Source organism: Canis lupus, chromosome 37 (genome assembly GCF_048164855.1).
Source record: "Canis lupus baileyi chromosome 37, mCanLup2.hap1, whole genome shotgun sequence".
Lineage (NCBI taxonomy): Eukaryota > Metazoa > Chordata > Mammalia > Carnivora > Canidae > Canis > Canis lupus.
In genome coordinates this window covers 24,201,925-24,221,208 of record NC_132874.1, presented here as the reverse complement: position 1 = coordinate 24,221,208, position 19,284 = coordinate 24,201,925, and the positions used below count along the sequence as shown (strand labels likewise).

The following is a 19,284-nucleotide window of genomic DNA, read 5'->3' as shown; positions in this document are numbered from 1 at the left end:
TCCTGGGATCCAGTCCTACATCGGGCTCCCTGCATGGAGCTGCTTCTCCCTCTGCCTGGGTCTCTGCCTCTCTCTCTCTCTCTCTCTCTCTCTTTCTGTGTATCTCTCATGAATAAATAAAATTTTTTAAAAATTAAAAAAATAAATTATGCAGTATATCTTGTTTTCTATTTCAAATGCAGTATTTTGTCTGTACATATGGAGAATTTGTGCATCTTCCATAGTCACTTTCATATAGACATGTTCCATGGGAATTTAAGCTATTGCCCTTTTCTGGAAGGTTATTTGGAATCATGTAGAACTAAAGAAAAAACTGAGAGTAAATCCTAATCCAAAACCTGTCCCTGACTAATTCATCCTTCTGTGAATAAAAGTACCTCAAAAGTGCTTTATCTGCACAGCTTCTTTGAGCTAAAAAAAAAATTTATAAGTTCACTATGAACCAGGCATTAATTTTATCATTTTTTTTCTTTACAAGGGAAGTTCCTTCACTTGGTTCATTTTGTCTCCTCAGTTAAAACACAATTTCTGAACTATTATATTTTCCTTCCACTTAAATACTGTATACACATAGCCTGACATAGATAGAATTTTTTCCTTGTTGGAGAGCTTGTTCTATTTCCTCCAAACCAGATAAAGCCCACTCAGATGCGTTGATGGGAGCCTCCCTCCCCCTTCGTGCCCTCCCAACCTTGGATGCCTTTCCCGTCCTCCTCCAGCGTATTCTTGGGTGGGCAGAAACCTGGGGCGACGCAGCCACCAGGCAGCTTGCTACTCTCCTACAGCACATCTGGGCTTTATATCAGGCCTTTAATTAATCCTCAGTGAAAGCCAAGCTATGACATTTTGACTGGGCAGGCTCCAGTTCTGGACAGGTCTTGATTTATTGCGACTGAGTCTCAACCAACTTTGATTTATTTCAGCTTTGGGGAGGAGGGCAAGCTCAGAACAGAAAAGTGCTGTTGAATGTAGAACACGTGATGTCAGCACAGGACCTCCAGACTTCCGAGGGCCCAGGGCCACAGGACAAACGGTTCAGAAGAGAATGGCCTCTGAGAAAGCCATTTAAAAACAAAAATCAAAGATTTAAATGACCTAAAATCATACATAACAAAATAAATACAATCCTGGATGAGAGAAAATGGCTCCCGACCAAGCTGGCTGATTGCAGCAGGGTAGGAAGCCTTGGCCTTATCTCTTCCAAAAGGACAAATCCCAGGGGGGCATTAGTGCTAATCAGAGCTCTCATTTGCATGCAGGGAGCAGTGGCCCGCCAAGCCTCTCCTTCCTAGCTGGGGGGAAAATTCTCCGGGACCCATTTCCTGGTTAGCAACACCAAACATCTTCTGGCTGATTAAGTAAGGTCGGATTTCCCATGCTGATTTTTTTTTTTTTAAGAGGGACAGAATTAAGCCAAAAGAAGTCCCAGTTATTTGATCAAACAAAGACAAATGGGTTAGTAAAGTTAACTAATGAGTTTGCCTCTGTCAGGCCAGGCTATCCGTACGTAACACGCCCGGCTGACGCTGGGACAATGTGCTGAGCTCACTGCCATCTGTGTGAGCACAGCCATAGCAAACGCGACCCCCAAGGGCCAAATGAGTGTCCACAGATGGAGTCCAGCTAGTGCTTCTCTACAGCTTCAGCTGCCCTAGCCAAGGGCCTAGCACACAGCAGGGGATCCTAACGCAGGTCTCTGACTACTGACAGCCCTCTCCCCTCCCTGGGGGGCGGTGGGCATGGTCCCGGCCTAGTGTCACAAGAACACACCGGTGACCAAACACAAGTGCCAAAAATCATTACAGGCAAAGTTAACAAGTTCCCTAAAGGGAGATAATGGTAGGAAAATGGGTTGCAAACAAAAGAAGGGCTGGACTACAGGAAAGGGAATAAGGGCTTCAGAGAGGAGAGGGGCAGCATGGCCCAGGGGTGGGAAGCACATTCAAACTCCACTGTGACTACGACCCACACATGCTCTGGGCAAGTCACTTCACCAAGCTCAGCCTCCTTTCCTTCCTGGGCAAAATGAGGATAAAAACACCGATTCCGTAGGGTGGCTGTGAGGAGCGGATGACATGCTCGTGAGGCTCCTACCACGTTCGACCCGGGCTCTCCTGGAGCTGAAGACACAGGTGGGTGCTGGGACAGGACAGGAAAAAGGGACCGGTGTTTACCTGTGTACCTATGGAGACGCAGCTGGGGCTCGGGTGGGGGAGCAGGACCCTCAGGGTGTCTGGGAACGTGTGCAAGGAGCCTCTGAGGAGGACAGGCCAGGTGGCTGCGAGACTGTGCCCCCCACCACACTGCGGTATTCAGGGACCCTTTCTTCACAGAGCCACACATAAGGCTGTTCCTAAAGATACAATAATCTTTACCTAAAACTACTGAATGAGTGACGCTTGTGACAAGGATTAATAGAACTGTTGCTTTGTGATTAGACTTGAGGTTGAAGCTGCTAAGCCCCATTGTTAGGTCAGCAGCACAGTAGAGACCTTACAGAGGGCTATCACGTTTCAGAGCTGGCTTTTCCTAACAACACGCACATGCAGAGGAACCATCCTGTGGGTGGTCGCTCCACCTTCCTGCGAGTGGTCAGTCACCAGCTCGGAGGCACGGGGTGCCAGGACCTAGCAGGCCAGCGCCCAGCATGGCCTGAGACGTGAGTCGTTAAGCCGCAGAACCCTGAGGTGCTTAGGCTCTATTCAGGCCGTACCGAGATGCTACTTGTTGCAAATTAAATAACCAGGGTTGAGGGAACACATGCACAATGAAATGCAATTGTGTCACTGAAGCCAAGCATATTGTAATTCTTATGGCCTTTCCTTTTTTTAACCTAAAGGGAAAGTTATCTAAATACATCTATTCACTGATTTTGGAAATTAAACTCTTTGCTTCTCTATGATACTCTAGTTTCTCAAAGAGATTTTGAAATCAGAGAGGTTACAGAGCCTTGGCTGAGAAACGCTCTACATTTACAAAACCTATTTAATGTAGGGGACCTGGGTCTGCAAACCAGCCTGTGAACAGGGGGGTGGGGGTGGGGGTGGGTGGATTCCTGCAGCATTCCGTGCTGGAGAGGAGGGGAAAGGCTCTGCCCCAGGGCTGCCTCCTCATCACAGGGAGCCAGCAGGGCTGCAGGATGCTCCCCACACCACTGCTTGCAAGGTCCTTCTCACCAGTCATCATCTGTCCAGTTAACACCGAGGCAATAGCAAAAGGGTGGCCCCAGATGCTTCAAGGAGGCAGGAGGTGGGTGGCACCCGTCCTTCTGTCTGACCACAGAGGGTGAGTACTTAGGCGCACAGAAAAGCTATTGGTCAAGTGCTGCCCCCACTGACCATGGCACCATTTTCTTTGTCAATTTGCGAACAGGACAATGAAGACTGAGGGTAATATGTCCATATATGTGTACCTGCAGGCTCACCCAACATAATTTCCTGTTTTCACATATGTGGTTTCTCTCCCTTTGATTCTTGGCTTCTGCGGGAAGATGGCCATAGATGCACGGGTGTGAGTGTGCAACTGTGTGTGTGTGTGTGTGTGTGTGCATCTACATTAACTCCCTGCCTACACACACTCCACACAAAGCAAGGGAAGAAGATGACAAACTAGTGGATGAGTTCTCACAAATCTAGGGCCACACCGTCCTGTGTTCCAATTTTCAGAGCAGAATTTTAGTAGAATTTAAACAAACAAACCTGGCACAGAGTAATAATTGTGACCTATGAATAGAAGTAACTTTCTAAAAGTATTTAGAAAGAAGGTTTGTTTAAGTTATTAAAGACCAGATACCTACAGTGAAATAAAGTACTATGAATACTCCTAGGAATGTCCTAACTTCAAGGGAGTCTTTTAACTAAAATAGGCATATCCTTTTCTTATAGGACACAGCGTATTTTCCCAGATGAGTGGGCCAATAATTTCATAAAGCAAATATCAGTGATTTGTTCACTGTAACAAAGAACACATAAGCTTTTTTTCACAGTGAGTCAGTTTGGCCCCTGTGAAGACATACATTTTACAAAAACACAAATAAATAAAAATTTAAATTAATATGCAAGTATAAATAAGATGCTGTTATTTACATGTTAGAGATAATATCTGATTAATAAATGAGCTATACCATTTTTTTTGTACATCCCTTTTCTTACATTTTTCACTTAAAAGCTTCACTTACAGTTTCTCTTTAAAAAGGAGTTTTTGTGTATTGACCAGTTTTGTTCTGAACTTCTTTTGGTAAAAAATGTTTATTGGAATAAAAAATTTTTCCTTGAGATACATGTAATTTTGTTTGTGACATAAACTTCAGTAAAGATGGTATCACTTTAATGTCACCCATCCCAGCTAATAGACCTAGCCAGATAAGGCTGAGAGAGACCATTCCAATACCCGTCCAACTGTGTACGAGCAAAGAGCCACAGCAAGGTCCATACTTCTCCATTTCTCTTTTTAGGCTTTGAGCTGACAAGTAAAGAGTTCATGCTTTAGATTGCCATGGGTTTGTTTGAGAATCAGAGTGATGATCAGAGGAAGTAAATCAAGAAGACGAATGACCTCTTTGTTCCTTTCTGGATAGTTCTGTTAGCTGGGATGGATGACATTAAAGTGGTATCATCTTTATTGAAGTTTCTATCACAAATATGTTTTTTTTAAATACCTAACAATGAGAACAGAAATCCAAGAATCTGGAATCCTGAGCTAAAAATCGCAAGTTTGCCCCAGACCCACGGCTGACCTTAAAGGCAAGCCATTTTACCCCCCAGGGGTGTTAAAACATCTACATCTCTGTAGTGTTAGGAAAGCTATACCAATTTGTTCAAAAAAATTGTTTGGAATCCTTGGAAAAGAGGATGCTATGTAAATGGAAGAATAACAAGGATTCGCCTGAAACCTTGGGACATTAGTCACACTGATTAAGTATAAATGTTTTAATTTATTTGTATTGCTGTCCCTAAGAATAAAAAGAACACACCATGAGGCCTGCTGTTCCTTTTAAACACAGGGCTCTGGGGTTTTGTAACTAGCGAAGTTTGGCAGTCTTCAAAACTGAGTGGAAAGTGGAATAAATCACACAGAAAGGTGCAGCTACATTGTTCTCCAAAATTAAATAGATTCTTAGTCCGAAGTTAAAGCACTTAATTGAGTCCAGAATTCCACCTGACAACCGAGAGTCTGTCTCCCTCTGAATCACCTGTCTAAAAGGACAGTTACAAAGAATGTGTCGAGTGTAAATCAAACACCCAAAGATATATACATACTCTGTTCCCCGTGGCTAATCCTATGTCAACAGCTGCATGCCTTCCCAGGGCCTTTACTTTATAAATTCCAGGATTCTTTGGATTGCAAAAGGGATGCTGCTCTAAGGCTTAAACCGCTTCTCTAACTGGTATCCCCTGTACCACAGTGATTCCTGTATGAGTGCTTTTCCCCAAGGGTAATCTTATTCCAGGCCACTGAGGATACCCCCCCCCCCCCCAGCATGGTGCTACCTGCAGCCCTTCAAGACCTCCATGAAACCTCTCCTTCTGGGGGTAAAACTGGGAAGAGAGACTTCTGCCTCTGTGCTGGGTCCCCAGCCGTCACGAGTAGGACAAGGGGAGGGCCAGTGATACCAAGTCACATCTCACTCCAGAGAAAACCGACAAATTGCTTCTCCCACACATGGCATCACACAATCATCCACAGAGGGATCCATATTCTCACAGGTGCCCTTCTCCAGAATTCCATAACACACGTACGAATGCTGGCTCTGAAATATGCAACTCTGTACATAAAGAAAGCAAACTCTGCATCTACAAATGTACACAGAATTTTACTGCAGTGCTCACTATGGTAGGAGCTAATGTGAAATGTGACTTGGAATGTGGCTAATCCGAACTGGGACTTGCTGTAAAGGGTACAATATATTTTTACACAGATTGTAAAAACTTAGTAACAGACAAAAAACAAAGAATATAAAATGCCTTCAGAATATTTTATATTTTTTACACATTTAAATAACATTTTTGATACATAAATTTGGTTAAATAAAATATAATATGAAAATTAATTTCACCTGGTTCATTTTACTTTTTAAAATGTGGCTACTAGAAAATTAAAATTACATAAAACTAAACGGCTTGTGTGGTTTGAATGAATATTTCTATTGGATAGTGATGTTCTTCTATAGAACCTTCTATCCTAATATGAAAAATAAATAAATAAATGTTAGCTTAGATTACTCCAGAAGAAGTGATGAAAATTGGGGGAAAAAGAGACGAAATCAGGCTGTATAAACAATTTGTCTCACTGAGGAATTTTACAGTGTCAAAACATGGAGGCACACACTCTGTATCACTGAAAACAAAACAAATTCTATGCTAGATGGTAAATAAGCCTTTAAAAAGTGTTTATTAAACTAGAATCCCAGGTTATGAATCTTATACTACCTAGGACTCTAGCTCCCTGACTTTAAAGGGGAGAAAATCAATTCAGGATGATACAGTGACTTGCTTGAGGCCCTACAGCTACAGGCCCAGGTCCCTGAAGCAGCAGGAGAGTGCTCTTGACCACAGCACGCGGCCTCTTTGTGTCAGGCCATGGAGGCAACTGCCTTCACCACAAACAGTTCTCATGATGAGAAAACAGTAGGTATAAACAAGTAAGGTTTCATGTTCTATTTGGAGATAAGTCCCACAAACATGTATCTTACTCTAATAAAACCAGCTCATGAGGTTAATGCCCTCTAGGAAATACATGACGGAAGTATTTTCTTGGACAAGTTGAGTATTAAGTGTTAAAAGTTGCTACTTGGTTTTGTGCTTTGAAGAAAAATCACTGCTAACTCTGGAGAAAGGGCAATGAACTTTATCACAAAAAAAAAAAAAAAAATCCGTGCATTACCCATTAGGTAGAATTGTTCTACAGCATTTCTAACTGTTGCAATGATTTTGGCATGAAGATGGTCTGGCTGATTTATTCATCCTAGTAACTGAAGTACCTCTTTCAAGGTGGTCTGCTATGGGATAGGTTCCCATAGTCTGGACTCTGTAGTCAGGGATACAGTGAGGATCTAGTTCATTTCTTAAACAAAGAAAACAGCAACGCGTACCATATATTTGATCTGAGTAATAGACAGGGCCATACAAGAGTAATGTTTCTAAAAGTAATAAGCTTTCTCCACATACTGATTCGAGTAACCAGAGCTAGGGAAACTGTCTCTGGGGACATGCTAATGTCTCCCAAAGAAGGCCAGTCAGAAAGTTCAGCTGTTCTATCTTTGGACCATTAATACTGGATGTTGAGTCAGGCTACATCCCAAAACACCTACAACTGAAAAGTAATTCTTCTCAAATGAAAACTGGCATATTAAGTGTACCCTCTGGGTTTGGGGAATGTTTCCCATCCCAAAATAAATTTTTAAGCACAAAGAGACAGTTAGAAATGGTCACTCCACTGATAACTATGTTTTATTCAGTAATCTGTGACATAAGGAAAAATGGCAAAAAAAGAAAAAGAAAGAGAAAGAACCCAAAAGTAGACCTTTATACTTTAATTTCCTTGTTCCTGTTCTTTCTCCCATTAAAAAATTGTGGAGTTTATCAAAAGAATGAACAAAAATCACGAGAGTATGATAGGCCTTCCATGTCCCACTGGCTCATTTTTAAGGGAAAAGAATTATAGCAGAGCAAAGATGTTGCCACATGTATACAATAATAGCATTAACCATTCTGACTTACAACATAAATTGAACCATTAAAGGATTTAAATGTTTCTCATTAATTTTTATTAGGCTCAATTTTTTTAACTTTTTCTCTTCCTCTTAAAATTAAAAATGAGCATTCCTTTCAACTTTGTAACCTTAGAGCAGCATTCAGGCAAAGCAAGGTCTGGGAGGGACAAAGACTAATATAGAAGGAAAAACACTGCAAATAACTGAATCCTCTAGTGCAGTTTCTTTCAGTGTCTCCCTTCATAAAGAACAGTAAGTCTGAGGTTATGGTTTTTAAACTTCACAGAAGAATCAGAGATTTCATAGTCCTATTCTTTTTTTTTTTTTAAATAAGCCTCAATAAATTTATTTTTTTTTTAATTTTTATTTATTTACGATAGTCACACACAGAGAGAGAGAGAGAGAGGCAGAGACAGGCAGAGGGAGAAGCAGGCTCCATGCACCAGAAGCCCGATGTGGGATTCAATCCCGGGTCTCCAGGATCGCGCCCTGAGCCAAAGGCAGGCACTAAACCGCTGCACCACCCAGGGATCCCAGTCCTATTCTTTTAGTATTTATCAACCCTAATTACCAAAAAGTGATCTAATTAAGTAATTTTGGACAAGGCTTTTTTTTTTTTTAATCCTTCCTATGTGTAGGTATTAGGTTAAGCACTTTAATTTTATCTTATGTATTAAAATTTGTCCCCAGACATAATGTCTACTGGTTGATGAACATGATACCTATTTAAAAAGAGAGAAAGAGAGAGAGAAAGAGAGAAATACCATGAGGGTCTCCCTCTCTCCATAGCTTGTGTATCTGAGTTCCATGTAATATGGAAAGATGGATGGATGGATGATTGGATGGATGGATGATTGGACGATGGATGGAAGGAAGGAGGGAAGGAAGGAGAAAAGGAAGAAAGATAGTCACATATACAAATAAAAACCGTTTGATTCTATGTTACATCAAAAACCAGCATTTCAGGAAAGAGAAAATAAGGGCATATTTGGTGAGAAATGTTTCAAAATCTGTGGAATGTTACAACATAAAAATACAGAGTTTCACCTCCTTATATACATACCTCTGTGGGAATAGATCAAATTCCCAGATGATCTCTGAGTGCACTAAAAGGCCAAAGCTACATTACAAATCACCTGTCAGAAGCAGATTTACCTTACTTTTGGTCACACAAAATAGAGAATCCTTTAGTCACAAAATTGGCTTGCTGTTATTGTTAATTTGATCCTTTAATTATTTGATCCTTTAAGGAAACTATTATACACAAATATTATTTAGCCACAAAAAAAAAGAAGGAAATACTGCCATTTGTGTCAACATGAATGGACCTTGAGGGCACTGCGCTAAGTGAAATAAGTCAGAAAGGGAAAGACATATACCATATCATCTCACTTATATGTGGAATCTAAACAGAAACAATGAACACCAATAAAAAATAAATTTATTAAAAAAATAAATAAACAGAAACAAAAACAAAAACAAAAACCTGAGCTCATAGATACAGAGAACAGATCGGCGGTTGCCAGGGGCAGGGGTTGGTGGCTAGTGAAATGGGTGAAGGTGGTCACAATGTTCCATTATAGAGTTCCATTATAACTTACAAGTAAGTCATGGGATGTAATGTACAGCGTGATGATTACAGTTTTAATACTATATTGTATATTTCAAAGCTAGGAAAGTACATCTTAAAAGTTCTCACCAAAAGAAAAAACAAATTTTGTTAACTATATATGGTGATAGATGTTAACTAAACTAGACTCACTGTCGTGACCAATTTGCAATATATATAAATATTGAAAACTTATGCTGTATACCTGACACTAATATACAGTTGACCCTTGAACAATGCAGGGGTTAAGGGCATGGACACCCCTGCAGTCAAAGACGCATGTATGACTTTTGACTTCCTCAAAACTTAACCACGGAGAGCCTACTGTTAACTAGGAGCCTTTCTGATTACCATACACAGTCGATTAATACCTATTTCGTCTATGTATTATATACTGTATTCTTACAATAAAGTAAGCTGGAGAAAAGAAAATGTTATTAAGAAAATCATAAGGAAAATACATTTACAGTACTGAACTGTATTTATTAAAAAATATATCTCTGTAAAAATGGACCCACACAGTTCCAACCTATGTTGTTTCAGGGACAACTGTAATGTTACATGTCAATTATATCTAAATTTAAGGGAAAAAAAAAACCCAACTAGTTACTGTTAACTGACTCTTTAAGAAAACTTGCATATTGCAAGCATGTCCCAATTATATTTTCAATCACCTCAGCTTACTGGCATACGTATATGGGTAGCCCTCTAACTAAAAGACATTTTAGAAGCCTTTTCTTCCTCAAAGAATAGAATGGTGTAATTCTTTTTAAAAGACTATATTTCAGTCACAGAAAAAAAAAAAAAGCTATGTCAAAATGACAATAATACGCATTTTTTTTCCACCTTGGAAACTTTAGACTTGAAAGAGGCCTATAGTGTAACTTTTCCATCACTCCTGTTGAATTCTAAGACCACCAGTGTAACAGCACCACTCGGAAAACCACAGGGCTGGCCTTGTTAGAATACACATAGAGTTGCTGAGGAACAGGAAACGAAGCCAGATGGTTCTGCTGAGGGAAGCACTTTTTTTTTCTTTATAAAACCAAAAAAGCACTAATAGGTCAAACTCAAAAATGCAGATATGGTAAAACGGAAAGCTAACAGGGAGATTTATGTAAATAAGACAAGCACAGTTTTGCATTATGTTCCCATCCATACCAGTAAATGGATGTTAGGGGGTGGGGGAAGGAAGGAAAAAAATAACACAGTAGATCTATACCATAGATCTGAATGGTTTTCTTGATGGGGAGAAAAGCTCCTAGCAATCTTTAAATAGGCACTGCAACAAAATTTTGGAAGACTATAGCATATGATTTGTGTTAGATTGAGCACCTATGAATTATCATAAAAACAATTTAAAAAAATAAACCTTTAAATCAGAGCCCAAAGTAACTACAGTCTACACTCTGGCTTCTTGAACATCCAGTTTAATGTGGTTGTTTGCAATTACACAAGTTCAACTGCGGTACAGGACTCAACCCAAGCTTCTGGGGTGAGGTGGGGAGAAGAGCCTCGTGCTGCAGGTCCCCTTCTGTCCCCTCTGTCCCTCTGCCAGTGCAGAACCATACCATTTGCAAATGCACACTTGTACACAGACAGGGGTCTCCCAGCACCCAGTCTCTTGTCTTCCTTGACCAAAAAGAGAGGCTGAGAGACTAAAAATGTAGCATCACGATCTCCCTTAGCAAGCAGGGGGGCCATGGGCCATGGCTCTGGCTAACAGAATGTTAGAGCTGGTCACCCAGAGATTTGCAGCCTTATCTTCCTTGACACAGTCCTTAGGGGATTTGCACAGGACAGCTGGGACCGCTGTCACCCTGGAGTCCCGAGAGAAGGAATAGTCAGATTTGGCCCTGGCATCTATGAATCGTGCAGTGCCTTGCACCTGCCTCTGGACTTGTAGTGATGAGTAAAGTAATGGTAGTAAGCCGTCACTTGTAACAGTATACTCCCCAACGGATGCATGAACCACCTAGATGATGAGTCTCCACAGCTATGACAAAATGCATCCTGGAGCCCTTTCGTTGGTCATGTGATCTGATGGATGCTTCGTGGGAAGAGCTAAACAAGATTGCAGTTATGTTCAGACTCCGAAACAGCTTTTTTTTTTTTTTTATTTACTTATTTGACAGAGAGAGAGAGAGAGCACACAAGAGATAGAACAGGAGCGGGTGGGGGGGCAGAGGGAGAAGCAGATTCCCCACTGAGCAGGGAGCCCAACGTGGGGCTCAATCTCAGGACCCCAGGATCATGACCTGAGCCGAAGGCAGACATTTAACCGAGTGAGCCAACCAGGTGCCTCTGAAGCAGCTGTTTTATCTAAAGTTGTTGGATAGCTCTGAATAATGAACTGCTTCACCTGCTAGACAAGGGCACAGGATCAGAAGATGTAGCAAATTGCTTCAGTTTTTTTTTTTTTAAAGATTTTATTTATTTATTCATGAGAGACACAGAGAGAGGCAGAGACCCAGGCAGAGGGAGCAGCAGGCTCCACACAGGATGCCCAATGTGGGACTCGATCCTGGGACCCCAGGGTCACACCCTGGGCTGAAGGCGGCGCCAAACCACTGAGCCACCCAGGCTGCTCTGCTTCAGTTTTTAAATTAAAGGAATCAACGAAGCTGATCTGGTTTGAGGTGTATTCATTCTCAGGTATTCATTCATTCCATAAACACACACTGAGCACATCCTATGTCTCGGGCACTCTGAGGGGCACTGGGGGCTACAAAAGATGGTCAGCACGGTGACGGGATGTGGAGGGTGTTGCGTCTGTGAGAAGGCTGCCTGGCCAACTTGGGATAAGGGCCCTGGCAGCAGATACTCAAAGAGCTCTGAATAGAGGGTGACAGGACTACAGGGGAAATGGTCAATCCTTGTGGATAAGAGGCTGAGAAGGAGAGTAAACAAAAGGAGGCAGCTCAGAGTGACCCCCAAAGCAGAACAGAATTTTAAGAAGAAATGAGCAGACGGGCTAGCCACCTCTCTCTCAAACATGCTACACACATGGAAGGTAAGCTATACTTAAAGATCTTAAAATTCCTGCCGGTACAAGAACCAATGTGATATCATACCAACTCATGTGATCATCATGGTTTTCACGTAGTTTAGCCTTTTACCATCATGATGTGTTTGCTACTCTGGTCTATATGGAAAACACAGCTCTAAGAAAAAGAGAGGAAGCCCACTAGCCACCTGTTCACAATAAACTGCTGTTCACATAGTGCCCAGCGCATGCCAAGTAAAAGAGGGCATGCGAGCAGTAGTTAATCAGGCTTTAAGAAAGCTTCCATTGAGCAAAGCTGGGTGGTTAATACTCCAAACACTGTGAGCCCTACCTGAGATGTTCTGAAGAGTGTTTGATAGGTCTCCCCCGACCTGCCCCCCGGCCCTGCCCACAGAGAGAAAGAGAGAGGGAGAGAGCCTGTGTGAGATGGAGAGAGGAGTGGGAGGATGGAGAGGAGAGGGACGGGAAGGAGGGCAGGAGGAGAAAAGGGGACGGACAGAGGGAGAGAGAAAGGGGAAGGGAGGGAAGGAAGGAATATCAGTGCACTGAGTTAGCAAAGATCCTACTGACATGCTTAACTGAGCCAACACAATTCCTTTGAGTCTCACTAGACCTCTAACATCCCGGAGCCCTATATCACGCGCAATTAAACAAGCAAACCGGTAATTCATTAGGGATAATTTTAATAGATGACTCATTTGGCCCGGCCAGTCAATGATGCTTTGGTTTCCCAAAGGCTCTAGCAGATAGTTAACTACAATGGGGCTTTCAGCTGCCACTGACAAAAGGCAATGGAATTCAAACCACCGATGCCATTTCTTCAAACTTCTTCAGTTTTCTTAAAGATAAGGATCAAATGAAATGATTTCTGTTAAACCTGTATTTCCTGTACACAGTTGATATCTTCTTCAAATTACATGATTGTACAACTATTAATACTTACTGTAGAGGAAGTCTCCCATTTAGGATGTATGACCTGGCCCTTTAACTTCTGGCTCTTCGCATGTTTTAGAGTTTCTTTCTAACTCATTTTCTCTTATTTGTGCTCCTTGTTTCACAGAACGGGTGGAAGGTGGGGAGTAAAAATGCTAGTTTACTTGTAATTCCTAGTAAAGGGTATACTTGTTACACGGTCAACTTTTGAAGTCAGTGAAACAAACGGCTTTAAAATCTCACAAGAATGACTCAATATACCAAGAGGCAACCCAGAAACGTGCTGTTTCACACCAAGGGGCTGCGCTGAAGAGCCAGTGAGACCAGGCTGGAACCCACTGTTCCATACAAGGCCAGGGTATCGCTTTTCAAAGCCAGCTTTTTCATATGGAAAATGCAAATAATAATTCCTGCTCTCCTAATCACTGACTGAGATTTGTTGGGAGAACTGAATCCAAAGATGTAAATGATAAGCACTACACAAATACAGGAGGATAACCTTCAGGGGGTTAAAAGAACGGTCTGGTGAAAGCTCTTTGTATTTTGTTTTCAAACCTGAAATTTAAGATCCAATGAAAATCAGCAAGTAATTCTTGACCCAAAGGAGATACTATAAGAAAAAGACATATGAAACCACGAAGCCTCTGGGATTCTGATCTTTGCAAGGAGAGAGAAGCTGGTGCCACACCCAGGATGAGTATTTGTATTGTGTGGACATGGTGACAGAGTGGCCAAGAGGCAAGGGCCTCGGTCACCTTCCTGGAATGCAACCTGCCTCCTCCGTGCTCCACCCAGGCAACCCACACACCATCGCCCCTGGGGCGGAAGCACACCTCTCCACTTGGTGACTCAGAGGCTGGAGGACGGACCTGGGAACAGGGATCTGCGCGGCCAGGGGAGGAAATGAAATTACACACTCGGGGAACCCAAAAAGATACCGTGGAATACTTTTCTTTTCTGCTAGCTGCACGGTTTATGTAGGTTTTCTACAGCCATTATCATAGAACTCCTTATAAGAATCTTTACCTTTTATATGTCTTTTTTTTAATAAAGATTTTATTTATTGATGAGACACACAGAGAGAGGCAGAGACACGGGCAGAGGGAGAAGCAGGCTCCCCGCGGGGAGCCCGATGTGGGACTCGATCCCAGGACCCCGGGGTCACGCCCTGGGCCAAAGGCAGACCTTGATCCCTGAGCCCCCCCAGGCGCCCCTTATATGTCTTTAAAAACAGTCTTATTAGAAAGTGACTTGCTGTGTGTGTGTGTGTGTGTGTGTGTGTGTGTGTGCGAGTGTTTTAGGGTGGAGGGATACAGTGGACTGGGGGATGGGATGGAAGAGTGAAAGTTTTCCAAAACAACAGAATCTGTGATGGGAATCCTGCTTTATCTGGAAGAATCCTCTATCAAATGAGAGTCTTGAAAACTGAGGGGAAATATAGTGAGGACCACACAAGTAAAGAGGTTTCTGAACGAGCAGATGTCAGTATTACCGGTCATACCGAGGGGCCCTTGATCTTGTAAGCTAATGCCACTTTTGTGATTATTAAAACTGTGTCTGGTAAATCAGGACCAGTACGTCATTCTTTCATTCTGCTGCTTCCATCTGCTCATATATCCTTCTTTTACAAATAGGAATAGAGTCTAATGATAGTAGAATCTGTAGATAATTGGGAAACTTACCACAGTGTGAGAACATATGGGCACTATTCAGTAGTTTTCCTTTACCGTCTGCATGCAACAAGAGAAAGCTACTTGAAAACATTACTTCCTGGAATCAAGTAAATCCACCACAGTTGAAAACTAAATGAGTTAAAGTCAATATGGAATATCTCATGCTAAGGTTAGAAAACAATCTTTTAATAATGAGAGGAATAAAAAACACATTTCATATATACATATTCATTTTTATAAATTGTATAAATAAGTGGTCAAACACGGAAGGTATTTGCTGGGCATCTGCCATTCTGTCCACGCATGTTGGGAGGCGCGATTAAGATAAAGAGGAATAGAATCCAGCTCCTGCCTTCAAGGAGCTTCCTTGAGAGAGACATACTGGACAACTAACCACATCACATCCTGTGTTTGTGGAGAATGGTTTGGCTCTCAAAGATGTCGGTCTACTTGGATTCTTCAGGAAGTAATAAACAGTAATGAGTTAAACTTAACCATTCTCTTCGTAATAGGAGGAGAAAAAGCAGAAGTGATCTCAAACATTTTATGTGACTTTGAGAGGCAGCTGGGGAAGCTATACTAAAGAGTAGTTCCATCTCTTTCTTTAGGAGCTTGACTAATAATTTCCATGGGAGGCTCAAACGGACAATGCAAAGACAGTTTTGCAAGCGGATCTCAGTTTTGCTTTTAAGTAATTCTGCTTTTGTAAAACTGCACTTATATAAATTAACTGGGCTTGGTGGAAGCCCCAGTCTATCTTTTCTAAAATGAAAAGGGGATCTTCACCTAATGGGATCCATCTGGGGGGCCTATTTAGCTTGCACGTATACCTCCAGTTTCTGGAACAACTGTAAAAGCCACATGGGAAAATCCTTTGGAAATTTGATCCCAAGAGGACGGTGGCTTTTGAATACTCTTAACCACGATAAGCATAGAGTAAAGAACACAGAACAAAGTCAATCACCTATTTTAAAACTAACTGGCAAGTCAAGGTGGCAGACATTGCATTCCTGTACAGGATCTATTCCCAAAAAGAGTCCAAAAACGTATCTGCCTCTTAGTCTCACAGTCGCTGCCCTGGGCAAACAATCAGTGGGATAGATCAAGTTATCCATCACAGGGATCACCCCTGAGCTCAGATCGAATTGCTCTACAGAGCCACCAGGTATCCCAACTTTCTACTCAAAAGGTAGAAAAAGAAATAACTGATCTTACAAATGCAAATACAGCAACACTCACAGAGGAGCTCAAAAATTTTTCCTTACCTAGAAAGAAAAGATAAGGAGAATCTCTGAGACTTCACTGCTATGTTTTCGTGGCAGAAAATAAGCAGAGATGTTCTCTAGCATGGCACACAGAAGCAGAAAATAAAATGCATGTCTTTGCCTTACAGAACATTCTATTTGGAAGAGGTTTTCTGCTTTGTGGCTTTGGATGTAAACACGCTTATAGTAAAGGGTTCCCTAAGGCCAAGCCTGGGAACCTGGAGCCTGGGCTCCTGATGGCAGCAAGAGGCCCTTAAATGGTCTGACAAAGCCACAGGAAAGGGGCACAGGCCCCGGCTCTGTGGGGACAGAACAAGTAATTTTAGTAAATGATTTCCTGTGAATAAAGCAGGTAAGCAGAATAAAACCAAACAGTACTCTAATTTAAAATGAATGTCAAAACGAGGATTTTGACTCTGTGCGTGTGTAAGGGTGTGTTGTGTGCTCATGCATGAGAGAGAGAGTAATTTATGGGCGTTTCTAGGCATGGGACGGACACAATGAAAGTTGGAAAGATTACCTTCCCTGCAAATAGTCTGTCCTTTCCAGAGTGTCCTAATGTAAAAAGGAAGCATTTACTATTAAAAATATATACCTTCTGTGGGCAAAATCATCACTAAATTTAGGTGATGTCATATTTTATAAGAGGCAATTACGTCTACATCACATGAACAGTCTTGTTATTAAAGTGAAATAGCCAGTTTTCCTTTGTGGGTGGAAGCAGATGAGAAGTGGGCAGCACCGGGAAAGGAGACGACCGACCCGGAGAAGCAGGGAGGACGGAGGAGAGTGTGAGGAAGGGCAGGTGGCCCAGGACGAGGAGAGGAGCAGAGGAGCGGCGCGGACTGGGCAGGCCCCGCTGGGGGTGGGAGGGAAGGCTCCCAGGGTCTCACGGCACAGCCTAGATGCACATAGGGCCTAGATGCACGTAAACAAGTGGGATAACCCAAGAGTAACAGGGGGCTTTTTGCACTGTTTTCCTAAGACTATTCTCAGAAATAGAACCATGACTTTCAGAGGTACAAACAGCCATTTCATGATCCACAGCAGTATGATGACACTTAGCATCAGTGGGAGTGAGTCAGGGTGGAGCACAAGCTTCTACCTTAATGTGGTTAATTGCCACCCATTAGAACTTAAATGGCATTTACACAAAGTTTCATAATCCATTTCCACAGGCACTGTACCTACTGAATACGCAACTCCACTCCATATTCATTTTCATTCTTTCTCTCCGCACACACACACACATTTGCCAACAACTACTTTTCTAGCTTGATGGCAGATGTTCAATTTAAAATTTTCAAAATACAACTGAAAACATGATCTAAAACTGCATCCACACCTCCTTGTCTCTAAACTATCTGTGGATGAAAACCTGATGAATAATCCATCCTAGAAATTCCGCTGGTGTAGTCTTCATTCACTGAAGACAACAATTTAAACAGAGCTTAGAGTGTCAGGAATCTGGGGGCTTGGCCCCTCCTGTGAGGTCATCCCAGTCACTCAAGACCTGGCCAGAGGAAATAAGGCAACTAGGACTTTCCACATTTCTGTTAAGTGAGGCCTTACCTAAAGAGCACATTCTGGCACCACAAACACTTTAGAGGATTCAAACACACCAAAAAAAATGGAGCTACCCTCCTGAACAAAAAGATAGAGACAGTTTGCTGACATTGTTGCAACAATAAACTCCCCTTAAATAAAGTCTTAGACAAGTGTCTAGATGGCATCCTTTTCTTCCAGATTTGTGTGAATTAGCACAGGATGCAAAATGCTAGCAGCGGACTGCCAGGTGGGGAAGAAGGGAAGGCACAGCCCCGGCTCCTTCTCCGGGCTCTGTGCACAGGGCTTCCCTCAGCCAAGCTCGGTGGCTCTCTGCAGGTCCCTGCCAGCAGCAGCGGAGAATGACAGCTCTAAGGAAAGTTAGTCACGCAGGGGACAATGGACAGCAGGGAGGGACACTCAGCTACCCGACCCCCAAACATATCCTCTGCATCTTTGCCTAGTAGAGCCAACATTCTGGGCTGATTTGGCAAGATCTGATCGCAGCCTCAGCCACACTGCCCCTCCAGGCCTCTCCCTTCCCCCTGGACTATAAAGAGAAGCCGGAGAGAAGCTCACTGTCTTCTCGCTCTGGGAAATGCCTAGTCAGCCAGACCCCCTGCTTAGGTCGCGGCTCCCCTCCCTTCGATGTGAATTAGTGACTGTGAGAACGGCTCTGGTCCCAGGCCTGGGCTGAGCGTTGCTGCCCGCGGCACTGGCGGATCATCCCCTGGACTCCCCCACCCTCGATTCCTTCATCTCCAAAGGACTGTTGCACGTAGCGTATGAGATAATGTATGTAAAGCTCTCAGTAAGGTTTCTGGCACATAATGAGTATCCAACATTTGGCAATTTTTATTATTTTTTTTTTCTAAAACTAGTTTTAAAAATTAATCTATGTTCCCTGCCAAAAAAAGAAGTAGGAGGGGGAAGAAAGAAAGAAAAAAGAAGAGAGGGAAGGAAGGATGCAGAGACGGATGGAGGGAGGAGGGAGAAAAGAAAGAGGTATGTGTGAGAAACCATTATATTAAAATTCAGATGAATCTCAAAAATCCTCCCCTAATAATTTGAATGCGGTGGATTGCCTTTGAATTAGGAGAACTCTTCAGGAGCACCTCTATGGTCAGTTGTTGGCAGTAAAACCACATGATATTTTTTTAGATTTTTAAGATTTTATTTATTTATTCATGAGAGACACACAGAGAGAGAGAGGCAGAGACACAGGCAGAGGGAGAAGCAGGCTCCATGCAGGGAGCCGGATGCGGGACTCGATCCAGGTCTCCAGGATCAGGCCCTGGGCCAAAGGCAGATGCTAAACTGCTGAGCCACCCAGGGATCCCGACGTCATGATATTTTTTATTTTTTAAATGGCTTTTCGCTGTGTCTTGGAAAATGCTCAGACTTAAGTCACTTGATTATCCATGTATCCCAAGAGCAAGGACCCTGTTATGAGTGGTAAAAACTTAAGATACTTCCAGTTCAGCCCTTATCAATTAGCTCACCTCTCAGTAATTTTTGGCTATAGCTGTGTTCTAGTTTTT

The 19,284-nt window shown here is 42.5% G+C and overlaps 1 protein-coding gene and 1 long non-coding RNA gene across 2 annotated transcripts in view; one reads left to right on the top strand and one right to left on the bottom strand.

The window, feature by feature from the left end:
- The window catches only part of GMDS (GDP-mannose 4,6-dehydratase), a 574,889-nt gene that overhangs the window by 258,001 nt on the left and 297,604 nt on the right, over positions 1 to 19,284 (bottom strand). The gene's annotated exons all lie outside the window — the stretch shown is intronic.
- On the top strand, positions 1,564 to 2,879 carry LOC140626181 (uncharacterized). The gene is made up of 3 exons (XR_012025378.1): positions 1,564 to 1,692; positions 2,053 to 2,132; positions 2,518 to 2,879. It is a non-coding gene; the product is annotated as an uncharacterized lncRNA (long non-coding RNA).